The sequence below is a fragment of the Prinia subflava genome, chromosome 1, assembly GCF_021018805.1.
Source record: "Prinia subflava isolate CZ2003 ecotype Zambia chromosome 1, Cam_Psub_1.2, whole genome shotgun sequence".
In the NCBI taxonomy this organism is placed as follows: Eukaryota; Metazoa; Chordata; class Aves; order Passeriformes; family Cisticolidae; genus Prinia; species Prinia subflava.
In genome coordinates, this window is record NC_086247.1 from 153,817,042 (window position 1) to 153,832,897 (window position 15,856).

The window sequence follows — 15,856 nt, forward strand, 5'->3', positions numbered from 1 at the left end:
TCTGTAGGATCATTAATTATTCCAGTCTGCCACCCTCTCCCTATCCTACTGGGGCAGCTGATAACAGTGCTTGGTAAAATGCTAGAGTGTCCTGGAAGGAGTTGATTTTGAGTTAAGGAGTTGATTTTTTAAGGATGAAAGCAAGCTGACTAGGTAAATGTTCCTAAACTGGCCTGCCTTCCCAAGGCTGAGAACATCTGTGTGAGAAGATACCCTTGCTTCTTAAGACAGGCAAATTCCAGGGGTCCCCTCCAATCCTACCCACCCTGTGGTTCTTATCAGCCTGCTCAATAGGTTGACAGGTTATAGGCAAGCAGTGACCTTTGTGTTCTCTTCAGACTCCACAAATACAAGCTGGATCTTGTGGGCAAGTGGAAGAGTCCATATGGATGGGCCAGTGCCTGGGCAAAACTGCTGTCCTGGCAGCCTGGACGTGCACCCATGGGTGACAGTCTCCAGAGAAGTCCCAAACCGCTATGTCAGTCTCCCCTTTCTTGCTCTTCTCCACGCTCTTTTTTCCCCCCAAGTTGTGCTGCTTATGAAATGTCACATGGGTTTTTGCTGTTCTAGGAAATGCTATTTTTATTGTATGTTACTTCCCTCTCACCCAGTATGTACTTTCTCTTTTCAGAGCTGGATCCAAATGCATCCTCAGCCTGCTGTCTTAGAGCTGTTCCTGCTTAAGGTCAATGAGAACATCTCCTGCTAATTCATCATGACATAATATCTAGTCTCCTGCTCCATCCATAGGATAAGTTTCTTGCTTCCTCTTGTCTACACAGATGTGATTCCAGGTGTTCAGCTGCCTTGTCTGGTACAGGTAAGTTTTAGCTCTTTGAAAAGTGACCTGTTTTAGTCAGGAAGGATATGTCTGTGCTTTGTACTGGGGATGGGGAATGTTTGCCTTTGGGCATATGGGAAATGCTATGTTGTGAAAGAAATCCTAAGATGCCAGCTTGCTGCTGCTGCCATAAACTGGTCATTTGACCAGCCAGTTACTTCCATGGTAGTTTGTGCTGGTGCTGGCAGGAAGATGCTGATCTGGCAGAGTGGACTGGCTCAGAGGAAGTGACATTGGAGGATGCAGTTGCTAAGAGGAGTATTAGTAGTAGCAGGTATTCTTTGTGGTAATTCATTACTCCATTTGCCATAAGTAAACATGATTAGTTCTTGTCAGGTGCTTATTGATCTGTGGGTTCTCAGGTTTGAATTAGCTCTTCCCAGCTAGGAAGGCTTCTTCAATACCTGCTGTTGCTGCATGGGCGTTGGTCATCTCCATGATAAGGTGCTCAAATCTGCCACTCACATCTTCAGTTTCTGTCATTAGTTACCTTCTTCTTGCTGCTTCCACTGTGAATATCTACCTGTAGCTACCTGTCTGTTTTCCCAGCCAGTACACAGCATGCCTGTAGGGGACTTTTGTTTTTGCCACACCTGGATTGGTGACTTCTCAGCTTTCACAGCCTGCACAGGTCACCTCATTGGTAATGTAAATTGTGTGGTAGAAGAAATGCGAGCTATTTTGCTTTGGAAATAAACAGCCTAGGTTATAACAATTCTCACTGGAATTAGAAGCGCTTATGTGTGAAAACTCCTTCCATTTTTTGATGAAGATAAGATGTTAATGTTAACATTCTGTTCTCTTTATCACTCGCCACTATCTCCTTGTCCAGTACAGTGTTGCCACAGTGGTTTCCAAGCAGAGTGCTTGGGCTAACACCTGGAAGTTGGTGATCTCTCCTTGAGTTGAACAGCATTCCAGGAGCCTGTCTTTTCTGGAAAGGAAATTTCAGCTGGAGGAATTGAATGGTTCTTAATTTAAACTGTAAAGGATCAAGAGTTCGGGCGTTACACCAGAGGAGTTACCCAGGTTTTGCATTTTTATAAAAATGTCCTGGGTACGTAGAACCAAGCAAGTATCTACATCTTATATGCCTTTGCATCTAGCTCACAGGGTTGCACTGTGTTCTTCAGAGATTTTTCATAAATGCAGACACTGGCTAATAGGTCTTGTTAAGGGAATGTTCCTCAGAGGTCATCAAGTGAGGTGTGTTTGATTTCCTCAGTGGTCATCAAGTGAGGTGTGAATTGACAGCCTGAGATGCCCTTGTCAATTGTTTCCAACATCCACTGAGTAAATATGGAAGTGCCAATGATACTGTGGTTTCTGTACCTGGGTGTATTTGAGAGCACTGGCAGCTCCATGTTCGACAAGAACCTCATGAATTTTATGGAAAGCTGTTTTAGTCTTCCTTCCATTTTTAAAAAACTCTCCATTCATAGGTTTCAGAGTTTGATAGACAAACTTCCTATCCTTTCCTTTCTGGCCTCTTACAGAACAGACAGTTGGGGATACAAGCATTACAAAGTCACCCCAGGACATTAGCCTTCTCTGTTTTCTCTACAGGCATGGAGGTGGTGTCTGTGTCTATCTGTGATCAGTGCCCAAGGCAAGGGATAGAAGCATTTCTCTCTGAACTGAACTAGCCTTAGCTAGACTGAAGAATTTGCCTGCTCCAAGAATGGCAGTGTAATATTCTATTCAATATTGTATCTTTTACATTTTTACTCCCAAATTTGGCACACTTACTCTCTGCCTGTTAATAAATTTTTAAGAATTACTTGTTTAAAGGTAGTTCAGCTCCTTTCGAGATCCTAAACTGCAGAGAAGAAAACACAATTTATCAGTTATATATTTTTATATTTAGAGGCACAGCTATTGTGTTGAAGTGGGAAATCATGTAAACTTAACTTTTCAGCATGTGGCCTTTGATTTGCAAATATGCTTTTGATGAGCACCTCACCTATGGAGACAGGCTGAGAAACTTGGGACAGTTCAATCTGGAGAAGAGAAGGCTGCGTGGAAGTGTCTGAAGGGGCTACAGGGGAGCTGGAGAGGGATTCTTTGTTAATGACTGCAGTAATAGGAAAAGGAGTAATGAGTACAAATTGAAAGATGGGAGATTAGGTTAGATATTAGGAAGACATTTTTTACTGTGAAGATGGTTAGACACTGGAAGAGGTTGCCAGGAAGGTTGTGGATGCCTTGACCCTGGCAGTGCTCACAGCCCAGCTGGATAAGGCACTGAGTGATCTGGTCTAGTGGGAGGTGTCCCTACCCAGGGCAGAGGGGCTTGGGACTAGATGATCTTTAAGTCCATTCCAACCCCTTAACATTTTATGAGTCTATGATGTGAAAGAAATTTGACTTCACTTGGTGAAATTGCAAGGCCCAACAAAGTATGATATTGAAAAATTATAAATTTATTAATTTTAAAGATTTAAACCTGTCACTTTCTCCTGACAAAATGGTATGATTCATGGCAATGGCAGAATTTACAGTTAAAAGGTGGTGTCTACATGGAATGGAACAGCTGTACTTGCAGCCGTGAGACCAGTGAGGAATGATTTTAAAATATTACTTGCAGATTGTTAAGCTTTCCATTTTCATGGTAGAAAGAGGACATAGTGGAAGGTTACTTAAGGGGTTTTATTCTTGTTTGTTCTTTGAGATCATAGGGATAACCACATAATAATTGAATGGGCTGGCAGGCTGATCACACTGTGTGGACAGGGGTCAGTCTGGGCAGGAGAAAGTACAAAGCTCATTCGCTGTGGATCACAGAGGGATAGAATGGTATGGGTTGGAAGGGACCTTCACAGATCACCTTGTCACGTTCCACTGTTTCACCTCCCTCCTTGTAAAAAATGTCTTCCTTAGGTCTAATCTAAAACTGCCCTCTTCAAAACAGCAGTTTAAAAGTGTTGTCCCTTGTCCTACAGGCCTTGGTAAAAGGTCTCTCTCTGTCTTTCTTACAAGCCCTCTTTAAATACTAAAAGGCTACAAGGAAATCTCCCTGGAGCCTTCTCTTCTCTAGGTTGAATACCCTTGTCTCTCTCAGCCCATCTCCAGAGTGGAGGCCGTTCAGCCCTCAGAGCATCTCTGGGCTTGCTCCACCAGATCCATATTTGTCTTGTACTGTGGACCACAGGTGAGGTCTGACAAGAGCAAACAGGAATACTCCCCCTGCCACATGCTGTCCATGCTGTGAGATCAGCCCAGGACACAGATTGTTTCTGGGATGGCAGCCCATGTGGCTAGGATCTGTTCCCCCAATAAATGAGATGGAGAATTAGTGGCGACCAAAATGGAGAAGGCTGAAGTACTCAACAACTTTTTTCCTGCTCAGTTTTCACTTGTAATTGCTCTTCCCAAATCTCTGGAGTCCCTGAATCTCGAGGTGGGGACAGGGGGAATGAAGTCCTGCCCACTCTAGGAGTAGATCAGGACCTAGATCATCTGAGCAACATGTACATACACAAGTCCATGGGACCTGATGAAACACATGCCAGGGTCCTCAGGGAGCTGGCTGATGGTGAATCTTGTCTCTCCTCAGTAATCTGTGTTCATCAAAAGAACATCCCATGACTGGAGAAGCCAAAGCCTTGACATCAACACCAGCCATGAAGCCAGGTGTTGATCTGCATTGATCATGGTAGTTTACACATTAATGGATCTTATGGCTAAAAGAAACTTTTGCATCATATGACACCCATATTTTACTGAACACTTATTGACTTCCATTGGTCCTCACTGTGAGCCTTATACCTTCCATAAAGACAAGCTGGTTAACCATTGCAAATTTAAATGTGATCTACTGCTTGTAGAGCTTCTATCAATGGAGAGTTTAACAACTTGGACAAATATCTGTTAAGAAGGGTTTTGGCAGATCAAGGCTGACTTGGAGCAAGGAAGGATTTGAAGCTCTAAAGGCCATGCCAGCCTCTCTGCTTGTTCTCTTAATACTTAGCATTCTTCTATGAATGAAAGTCTCTAGTCCAGTGGTATCTGTATATGGTTTATAAGTGATTCTTGTGCCAGTTTTGTGCTTGGTAGTCCAGACCTATCTTATTAAGGAGGTGGACCAGTGCAGACTGTGAAGAACAGCATGCCTGGATCTTCCTGAGCTGTGCACAGACCTAGGGACTAAGGCAGTGTGCCCTGAGACAGGGCACCTGACAAACATCTGCTGCCATAACCTTGGTGTGGACTGTCTGGCACTTTTAGTCTCCACCATTCTCTGAAGTAAATGGTGGTGTGTGTCTTGTGGGCATGTGACACATACAGATTTTGCCAAGTGGATTACAAGTTTGAGAAAACTGGATGCTCCTTATCTAGTTACTGCTTTTTGCATCTTCAGTGTCTCTTGGCAAGTCCTACATCAGTTAGTGCCCCAGGCTGGCTATTTTGCATGAAAAAGATTTCATTCATTTTGAACTTAGTCCTCTGGTTTTTTTGGTGATCCTCAAGTTCTTCTGTTACAAGATAACGTGCTCCTTTCATCACAGCAACAATTTTCATTCTGTATTTTTCCCCACTCCTCTGCCATATAAACAGGCACTCTGCTTCAGTTCCTCTCCATAAGAGGATTATTTTGTACCTAGTCTTTCTATATCTGTATGGTTATAATTCTGTTGTATGCTTTTAGAGATGTGACCAGCACTGGCTGCAGTGTGATAAAAAACCAGTACTGATTGATACCATGTTCTGTAATGTCTTCTGTCAGGCTCTTCATAACTGCTACAAATTTTATTTTCTGAGTGAATGCATCTGTCAAATGCTGCAGCCATCCTCCCCTGTTAGTATCTTTAACAATGTGAATTGCACACAAAGTTGTAATTAGTGGAGTCCTGGTTTTTGTTTGAAGACTTAGTGTGTAAGTGTGCTACTGCAGGTAAGGAGTCAGCATGTCTTCTGTAGAGGCAAACATATGTGCCCCATGGGTCTGTTATGTTCTTATTCTATTATTCATTGTGTCCCTGTTTTATTAGGATTAGAATTCTTTGATAGGTCATGTAAATAAAATTGGGCTTGTCAGCATATTGCATTTCAGTGTTTTGAAAATGATTCTCAGCCAGGTTTCTAAAGAATACAAAAGCTAACAAGGGAAATAGACAGTCAATAAAGAAAACTCCTCATAAGCAGTAAGAAAAAGCAGTGACTCATACAATGGCTGAGGTTGGAAGGGCCCTCTGGAGGTCATCAGGCAGAACTCTTTGCCCAGGACCATGTCCAGACAGCATCTGAGTATCTCCAAGCGGGAGACTCCACAACTTGTCTGGACAACTTGTCACCCTCACTGTAAAATACTATTTGTTGATGTGCCAAGGGAACCTCTTATGTTTCAGTTTGTGCCCGTGGCATCAGGTCCTGTCACTGGGCACTGCTGAAAAGAGCCTGGATCCATCTCCTTTGCATGCTCCATCAGGTATTTATACACATTAATGAACTCCCCCCTGAGCCTTCTCCAGACTGAGCAGTGCCAGCACTCCTGGCCTTTCCTCATAGGAGGGATGCTCCTGTCCCTTTGTCATCTTCACGGCTCTTCTCTGCGCTCCCCAGCATGCCCATGGCTCTCTTGCACTGGGCACAGCACTCCAGCTGTGGCCTCTGTCATGCTGCAGAGAGGGGAAGGATCCCTTCCTGTCACTGTGGCCAGTGCAAGAGAGCCCTGCCCTCGCTGCTGCCTCGTGTTCCACTCAGGGTCTTTGTCTGGAAACTGCTCTTGGGCTGAGGGCACCCAGCATGTCCTGGTGCCTGGGGCTGTTCTTCCCCAGGGCAGCAATTTGCCCTTGCTGGTGAATTCTGCCAGGAAATGAAAGGGTACGTGCAAGGTGAGGGTACACCTCTTCTTCATTAAGGTCAGGCAGTCAAGGAGGTTCTCCATGCAAAGGGGAGAATAATTAAATGGGGAAAGTGCTACAGAAAAAGAGAGACACTGTAAGGCTGTTAGTCAAGAGATAATGGTGACAAAGCCCAAGAGCAGACCTCCACTGACTGATGAGCCTTTAGGAAACTACAGGCATAGCTTTCAAGAGTTCTAAGACGGATTAGTGCAATCCCTGGGACAGCAGGAGTTGCTGAAGGTGTGGCTGTAGAAGGATGAATAAATGTTGAGTTTCTGTCCCTTTTTGGTTCCCCCTTGGTGCTCAGTGTATGATGAATGATTTCCAAAGGTCTAAATAATGAAGCAACAAAATTAGATTATAACGTGACATTATTTGGCGCAGTGGAACCTAAATCTGTCTCTTAGGATTGGGAAAGAGTGTTTAAAAACTGGATGATAATATGGCAGAATAAATTCCAGGTTGATGAATCTATATGTAAAGTGCATAAAGAAAATAAACCTACCAATGTAGGTTTGTTGCTACCTATGACATTGTTGCTAAAATTATCTCTTTCAGCTCAGGAAAGAAATCTTGGCATCTTTATAGAGAGTTCATGTAAACACGAGCTTAACAGTAGTGATTAAAATGGAAAATCTGATGTTAGATATTACAGAAAATGAATTAACAAAGCCAAAGTTACTGTTGTAATATTGTATAAGTCCATGGCTCTCCTATGTTCTGAAGAGAAAATGGAGTCCTGTATCCCTTAAGATGCAGTGACTAGTAGAACTAGAAGAATTCTAGAAAAAGTGATTAGGATAGTGAGAGTTGGAGAGATTTCCATCAGAGGAGGCATGTGAGAATTCTTTAGAGAAATGATATACAAAGGTAAAAGTGCTAGAGATCATCAGCCACCACTGAGGAAAGGCAATGCACAAATGGACTTGGGATTTATAGAAGATACAGGCATGTGATGAAATTATAAGGAAACAGGCTTAAATCCAGCACAAAATATTAGGGATGTTGGGTTTTTTTTTCCAGATGAACATAAGCCCAGCTGTGCTCAGGTGGGCAGGAGGTCAGTGGCACCTGACTTGTACCAGCACTGGAGTGGGCACAGCCCCAGGGCAGTGCCTGTCCCTGTGCTGGCACTGCTGGGCCACCTCCAGTCCTGGGGTAGTTCTGAGCCCCTCGGACAAGAAGGACATTGAGAAGCTGGAGCATGTCCAGGGCAGGGAACAGAGCTGGGAAGGGGCTGGAGCCCCAGGAGCGGCTGAGGGAGCTGGGAAAGGGCTGAGCCTGGAGCAAAGGAGGCTCAGGGGGGACCTTGTGGCTCTGCACAGCTCCTGACAGGAGGGGACAGCCGGGGGGGGTCGGGCTCTGCTCCCAGGAACAGGGACAGGAGGAGAGGGAACAGCCTCAAGTTCTTGGGAAATATTTCTTTACTGAAAGGGTTCTGAAGCCCCAGCACAGGCTTCTCAAGGAAGTACCAGGGTCACCTTTCCTGTAGGGAAGATTAAAGACATGTAGACATGACACTTGGGGACATGGCTTAGTGGTGGACTTCGCAGACTTATGTTGGATTTGATGATCTTGCAGGTATTTTCCAACCTAAATGATTCTTTAATTCTATTCTGTGATTAGTAAGTGGGCCGTGTTCCCCTTCACTCTTAGGGCACTGCACTGCATTCACTCAGTAAACTGAGGTTATAGGGGTGGAGAAGTGGTCCCTCTGCTGCCAGAAATGCCAAGCTGTCAGGCTTCCCCATTATGAGGCATAATGATCCTCTGAGCCCCGTTTCTAGCTGTGTCTCCTCCCCCACATCAGGTATAGGGTGCAGCAGGCCCCTGTTTCAGCTCACACTCTTCCCCAAACTGCAAATCTAAACTATCAGTGCAGTCTTTTCAGAAGGATGGGGAAAAGGCTTGGGTGAGGGAGGAGAGAGGATGTGAAACGGGATTCGGTGGCACCAGCAGTGCAGCCGGCACTGCATCCTGCAGCCCAGGGAGCTGCCTTGCTGCTCCTGCACGGCTGCAGTGCGGGTCCCACGCTGCAGGAGCTTTCCCGGGCGAGCCAGGGCGGCCGCAGAGGGGCAGCACGGAGCTGCCGGGACAGCGCTGACCCTGCCCGCGGAGCTGCTCCCGCACCGACTGCGGCTCGGGAACGCGGCAGCCCCGCGGCCGCCAGTGTACACAGCCCGCTGCTTTCACAGACCTGTTCTGGCTGAAACTAGTGGCCAAGACAGAGGAGAGATGGGCACTGCCTTTTGCCAGCCAGCGTCTCTGGAAGTGCAGTTCTAGGCCACAGGAAGCCCATGGAGAGGAAGGAATCATGTTTATTGCACATCACATCAGTGAGAGTGAATTGAAAGAGCAATAGGACAACAGGAGAAAAGACAGGCATACAGAGGAGTGTAGGTTGGCAATGTCATTTTAAATGTTGATATCAAAACCAGATATTAGGGATAACCTGACATATTACAGCAAAATGCTTAAAACGTATTCTGAAAATAGGAATGGGAGAATGATTGATGTGCTTAACTGGGGGAGGTGATTATGACTGTGTAAAACTCCTTATGATGTTAAAGATGCTGAAATGCTTTGGGCACAGTCTCCAAAAGCAGTGGCTGTCTCCTTGGCAACAGGAAGGCATCTCTCTGTTCCCATGGCAACGGACCGAGGGATGCTCAAGCAGGGCTTGTGCAGAGCTCGCAGCTCTGCTGCTCCTCCCTGGAGCAGAGGCTGTGGGCACACTCAGGTGCTCTGATCCTGCAGCTGACAAGGAGGAGTGAACTGGAATAGGGTGGTACTGTTCCTGCTGCCTGTGTTAAACAGATTAATTCTGCAGTGTGGTTTCATCTGAGGAGCTCCTTCCTCAGTCCCTAATTGCCAGCATTAAAGACTTCTTTGCAGCTCCCCATAACAAAAGCAGGATTTTTGCTGTCCAGAGAGGCATCAGAGAGTGTTTGATGTTGATTCCTTCAAAGGCGTGGACAGACAAATCTGAAAGACAGGAAACAACATTCATGCAAGGAGTCTGCATCTCAGCAGCCCTTTCTGGTGTCTAAAAGGAGAATTGTAAGAGACACTGACACACCTATCTGCACTAGAGCCACCACATAGGAACTGCTAATAAAGTAAGCAAATTATGTATCGTAGGCACCACTTCTTCTAAACTCACTGTGATACTCTTCTACGGGAGGCAACTCACATTTAGCACCAGAAGTAGGACTGAAGCATGGTTTAATGTTTTTATTTTTTTAAATACAAGGCATGAGATACAGAAGCCCTAGTAGAACAGTGATAATTTCAAAACGATCAAATGGGAAAATTATTTTAGAAGTAGCATTTTGAATGCATTTCTGTGTATTGTGTGCAAGTATTACTAAGCAGTGTTTGTTTTAATTTTTTTCATCAACAACCTGCTTTTCATTCCAGTAGCTTCTTCTTAGTCCTGCATTAAAAGATAGCAAAAGAGAAATGCATTACTTACCTTCATTATCATTATTATTGTTTTGCCCCCTAATACATGCCCTTTAAGGCAAAAAACACTTTCAATTGCTGCTGCTGGACTTGTTTGTAGGTAAAGGCACTCCAGGTGTTTTGTCCTTGCCTTGTTTCTGCTCAGTCTTCAGGCTGTGGTTCCTCATACAAATTCACTGCATGTTGATTGGGCAAGTTGATTGAATTACTTGTCATGCTTAAGTCTTTCCTGAGCAGAATCATAAAACCACAGAATGGGTGAAGTTAAAAAGGACCTCTTGAGATCATGTGTTCCAACCTCCCATCTCAGAGCTGGGTCAGCTTGAGCAATTTGCTGAGTACCAAGTTCAGTGAACTTCTGATATCTGCAGTGATGGAGTGAACTTGCTCTTTGGGCAACTTTTTCTAAGTAAAAACCTGTTCACCTGTTGCGTATGTCCATCAGGTTTAAACATTCCCTAATCTTGTCTTCCCTCACTGATGGTCAGTCTTCCTTGCTCCAGGTATCCTTACTGAACTTAGGAGCCTGGAATTCATGACAGCCAATCTTGCCAATAAAGAAAGATGCAAAGGCATTCAATACTTCAACTTTTTCTGTGTTCATTCTCAGCAAATCCCTCCCCAGTAAGCCCACATAATTCTCACGTCTGTCTTTTACTGCTGAGATATTTGTAAAAACCTTTCTGTCTGCCCTTCATGTTCCTCACAAGAGTCAACTCCAGGTGGGCATCCCTGCATGCTTGGACATTGTCTCTGTATTCCTTCTGGGTCACCTGTCCCTGCTTCTGCCTCTTGTAATGCTTCAGGTCAGTCAGGAGCTCCTTATTCATGCATGCAGGCTTGCTGCTGCTTATGATTCATCTCCTGCCTGTGGGATTTCCTGCCAAAATTAAGACCTTTTCCAGTACGTGGTGAGTAGCACCAGTTCCTGGTCTTCTCCTGAGACAGAATCCCAGAATTGCTGCTCCAAGCCTTCTGTGCCAGCTCCTGCCTGCTTGCAAAGACTTGCCCCAGAGGGATGGGGTTGAAGGGTTTGGAAGTGCCTGGAAGGGGTTGCTATGGGCATGAATTCAGCTTTACCCATCACAAGCAAGAGGATCTTACTGGGATTGCTGGGACAGCAGAAATGAAGGCAGAAATGGAGCCTCTGAGGAAAGGGTGGAGGTGGGAAAGTTTAAGGGCAGGGTGGTTGTTTCTCAGTGCTAAGCCTGACAGAGCTCAAGAAACATTTGGATAAGGCTCTCAGGCACATGGTGGGATTCTTGGGGTTGTCCTGTGCAGGGCTGTGAGTTGGACTTGGATGATCCTTGTGGGTCCCTCCCAACTCAGGATATTCTATGCATCTATGAAAGTGGAGCCTGAGTGTTCCCAGGAATGTCTCAGTAACACTGTCAGAGAAAAGCTGCTCCAAAACAGTCACTCCCCTTGGGTTGGAGAGCAACCAGTCATTGCATCCCCATTTCCATGGCTACTCCTGCCTTTCTCCTGGGCTGGGAGGCCCTGGAGAGCTCCCTGTTCTCCTGCCCTCTGCAGCAGGGTGGCCTGTGGCTCTGCCACCATCCTGACACAGCAAAGTCCTAAAAGCAGACGTAACTGCATGTTAATATAAAGTCATTAAGAGCTTTGGGCCTGAAGAATCCATGAAATCTGAAGAGAAGAGAACCAGTCTTGAATTTGGAGGAGGTGATCTTTGAAAATCAACCAGATCTCCTGGAAGTCTCTTCTTTCCAAACCTGTAACTCAGAATTCTTCCTAGAAGATCCCTGAAGAGGACAAAGACTTCTCTTTTGAACTCTAGGGCTGTGATCCTGTTTTCTAGCCTGGTCCATCCTCTCTTGCTCCTGAAATATCATCTCATGGTCTAGCCAAGGCTGCTCTGATCTTCACATTCCTGACCAGTTCTTCCGTATCCAGCAGAGCACCTTTCTTTGTCTGTTCCTCAGTTGCCTGTGTTAGGAGTTTATCTTCAGTGTGACCCAGAAGCCCCTTGGATTGCTTGTGCCCTGCTGTTATCCCCTCAGCAGATACTGGAGTGGTTGAAGTCTTGCATGAAGAGCAGAGACTGTGGACATGGGGACTTTTCCTGCAGTCTGTGCTCTCACTACATTTTCCTCAGCTGGTGGTCTGCAGCAGACTCCTACCACGGTGTTGGTCTGCCTGATAACTGATCCCAGCTCTGGTCTGTGAGCTCTCAGCTCATTCTCTGCCCATCCCAAGATGGAGCTCTGTGTGCTCCAGCCACACTCCTGGCTGAAGGGCAGCTCCTCCTCCTCACCTCCCAGCCTGCCCTTCCTAAAGAGTCTGTCTCCAGCCATCACAGCACTCCCGTCCTGTGAGCTTCAGTTACCTTGGAATTCAGTGCATTTTCAGGGTGGAAAGGGACCAGAGAGAGCACCACTAACAGCGTGGATGTTTGGCAGCTTTCTGGAGGAGGGAGAGGTGGGCTGTCAGTCTGGGAGCAGATACAGCACTGTTACTGGAGGAATCAGGAGAATATGTCACAGCTTCGTCAGTCTGAAGACAGTGACTGAGGGCAGCCTTCTGTCCTCCAGCCACAGGCAAATGGCAGAAAAAGCATTTCACATGTTCCTGCTCTTTCAGATGCTTTGCTGCAGGGAGACTGCAACAAGATCAGGAACTGAAATAGTAACTGTTGGAGGTATATGTGGTCCATTCTTCACCAGCTGCCAGACAGAACAGTAATTTTCTGAGGGTGTTCTTCAGGCCTTTGCCTGGTTTGAAATGTCAGAGACCTGTTATTTCTGTAGGCAGGCAAGAGGGCTCACTGGTCTTTTGATAGACAAATGGAGTTGAAGTGTAAGGAAAGATCATAAGCCTTAAAATAAGGCCATAACAGGAGAGGGATGTAGGTCTGCAACTGATTTTTGATTAAATAATTTCTTATGAGGAACTGTGATTGTTGACTCCTTGCAGCACTGTGGAAGAGACAAGGCATCCTGGGGTTGCATGGCAAAGTGGATGCAGGGCAGGGTAAAATCAGCAAATGCATAAGGCTGATGGGATGCAGAGGGTTGCATAATTTGGCCCTTATCTATATGCACTATCTATACTGCATATAGACAGTTTCAGAGCAAATTTTTGCCTGTGGCATTCCAAGGGGATTTAATCTGAGTGAAAAAAAAGTATTTGCCAAGTTTAGAAGAGACAGAATTGTGATTTTGTGATGTGCAACAGCAGGAGCTTGAACTAGGGAGAGGAAAGATTGACTTGAATAGAAGGAGGTGGAGAAACAGAAATTAAAAAAGAAGAGTAACTGTCAAAACAAAATCAGCCAAGGGGAAAAGTTGCTAAAGATCAAATGCAGCAAAAAAGGAGTAAGTTATGTGATAGACAAAAGAACCTTTTCTGAAGAACAGAAATACAACAAGCTTTTTTTTTTAATGTTGGAATATTTCTTAGCTTAGCTCCCTGTATTTCTTATTATTGGAATATTAACAATCAACTTTCCACTACATAAAAGTTTTTACCAATTTTTAAAGTTTGTTTTATACTTATTTAGATTAGGTAAATATCCTACTGGAGATTAATATCCAAGAACTTAACAAAAGGATATAAAGAAATACTGTTTTAACTTTCATGGTATCTTAGACTTACAATAACAATTTAGAAAGCTTTTCTCTCTATAACCTTAGCAGAAATGTATGTATTGTTATTTGGCATCATATTTTTGCTGTATCATACATATATGTACCTGCTTGGCTGTATATTCTGATATATATATGTCAGAAGGCTAGGCAATCTCTTTGAAGAAGGAAGCATAGTTATTTCCCAAGAGACAATAAGGTAGTTGAAATCCCCCCCAAGTGTGTTATTTCTATGGTTTCAAGTTGCAGGCTGGGTATAAATTGACCAGAAAACAGGTGCCAAGGATGGGGTGCACAGGGTAGGAATTTGGTGGCTGTTCCAAACAAGGGTAGCCAGACAGCTGGCACGCCTGTTGGGATGACTGGTGTTCTCTATTCCACTGTGCTCCTTCTATTTCCATCTGTTAACTTCATCTGTAAACTGTCAAGGTCAGAGACTACATTGTTCTTAGCTGTCCCTCCTCATACTCTCAGGCACCAGAAACTACTGAGTCCCAAGAATGGGAAGGATTGTGGCATGTGGCAGAGAATGTGACACAAAGTACAACACTTAGCTCTTCTCTCTGTGACAGTTCATGGCCATGCACAAACACGGCCCTCTCCACAGTAAACTCTGTTTTGAAAAGCACTGAATGCCATAATGATTCAACTCACTTTTCTTCTGCCTGTGTTTCTTCTGCACGTTTTGAAGATGATTTAACCAGTAACTTGTGCCACCACCCGTGTGCCTTGTTGCTTTTTCCTGGGATCACCGCGGTGCGTTGCTGTGTGCCTCCAGTGCTAAAGGAGAGCTGTGGCTCTGAGCTGGGGGCTGCCAGCCTGCTGTGCCTGTGAGGGAGAGCAGCACACAGACCACTGTGTTGTGCTGTAGCTAGACAGTTTCCACCTCTGCAATATTCAGTTGCTCAGATGAGCATTAGTCAAAAGCCCATTGTCCAGCTGGAGCCCAAGTGCTGTGATCGTGTCCCTGTGCCACGAGCTGCTGTGCTCAGGGTCCTGTGATTTCATACATGTATTTGTGTACTGGGTGAATTGGTGCTGAAAGGATTAGCAAACCATCCTACCTGTCTGCTGCACAGACACAGCACAGTTCTTCACCTCAGGATTTATCTTCCTGCTTGATTTTTTCCAGCTTCAATCTCCTGCCTAACATTTTAAGCCGAGTTGAGTTTTTTATCCTCTCTCCTGATTGGCTGTGAAACTTTTTCAAAATCTTCTTGTGTGAGGACTTAATCTACATATATTTTGCTTCTCTCTTTAAGATCTTTGAAAGAGGTAAAAAAGTCTGTGTGTAATAGAATTACACCTTGGAGTCCATAGTAGTCACTCTTCTTCCACTTGTTTTTATTACTTGTTTATAACTTTTCAGTAATGTTACATACAAATTACATACAAATTATGTTCCTATTAAGAGGTCCAGGCATACGATAATGTTTTACTACATTGCCTCAAAGTCACATTTGCTATTTCCTCCTGGCTCCCACTGTTTTTTTTCCAAAGCCATTATTTGCTGCAATGATGTACTGTTTGAGATTAACTTTGACTTTTTGGAGTAATCTGTAATTGTTGTAAGTATTCTGCCAAATAAAATAATTTGAAAAGATATTTGGCCTTGTCTGGCAAGTTTTTTTATGATCACCACTCTTATTTGCTCTCAGTTCCATCATGTTCTAAGTCTGATGTGTTTGTATTCCCCTTTTAATTGTCCTTCCAGTTCAGCTGAAGTGGGAGCTGGATTTATGAGACAATCCATGCCAAGACTGCTCTGTTTTCCTTCTTTGGTTCTGTACTTTCTCCAGCCTCCCAGCGCTCAATTCTTAGGCAGCTTTGCATATGAATACATCCTTCAGTCCATATTTACTTACTATTGATTTACTTCAACTATAGATACTGTTCAAATTATTTTCAATGAGAATAGGACATAATTCTTAGCATTGCTAGTATTAATCAAAATGGACCTCAAATTTGTTTTTCCTGACAAACAAACAGGAAATCCTGTAGGTTTTCTGACAATACAGAAGGGCAAGAATACTCTAGGCAGATGAACTAGCTTCATCCTAAGTCCATGCAAGGCTCAAGAATGATTTTTAAAGAGAAAA

The 15,856-nt window shown here is 44.5% G+C and overlaps 1 protein-coding gene across 2 annotated transcripts in view; it reads left to right on the top strand.

The window, feature by feature from the left end:
* SMARCD3 (SWI/SNF related, matrix associated, actin dependent regulator of chromatin, subfamily d, member 3) overlaps nt 1–15,856 on the top strand; it is a 73,676-nt gene that overhangs the window by 2,426 nt on the left and 55,394 nt on the right. For both annotated transcript variants that reach the window (XM_063418565.1, XM_063418583.1), the window contains one exon: nt 632–820. The gene's annotated coding sequence lies outside the window, so the exon portion shown is untranslated. The remainder of the gene's footprint in view (nt 1–631; nt 821–15,856) is intronic.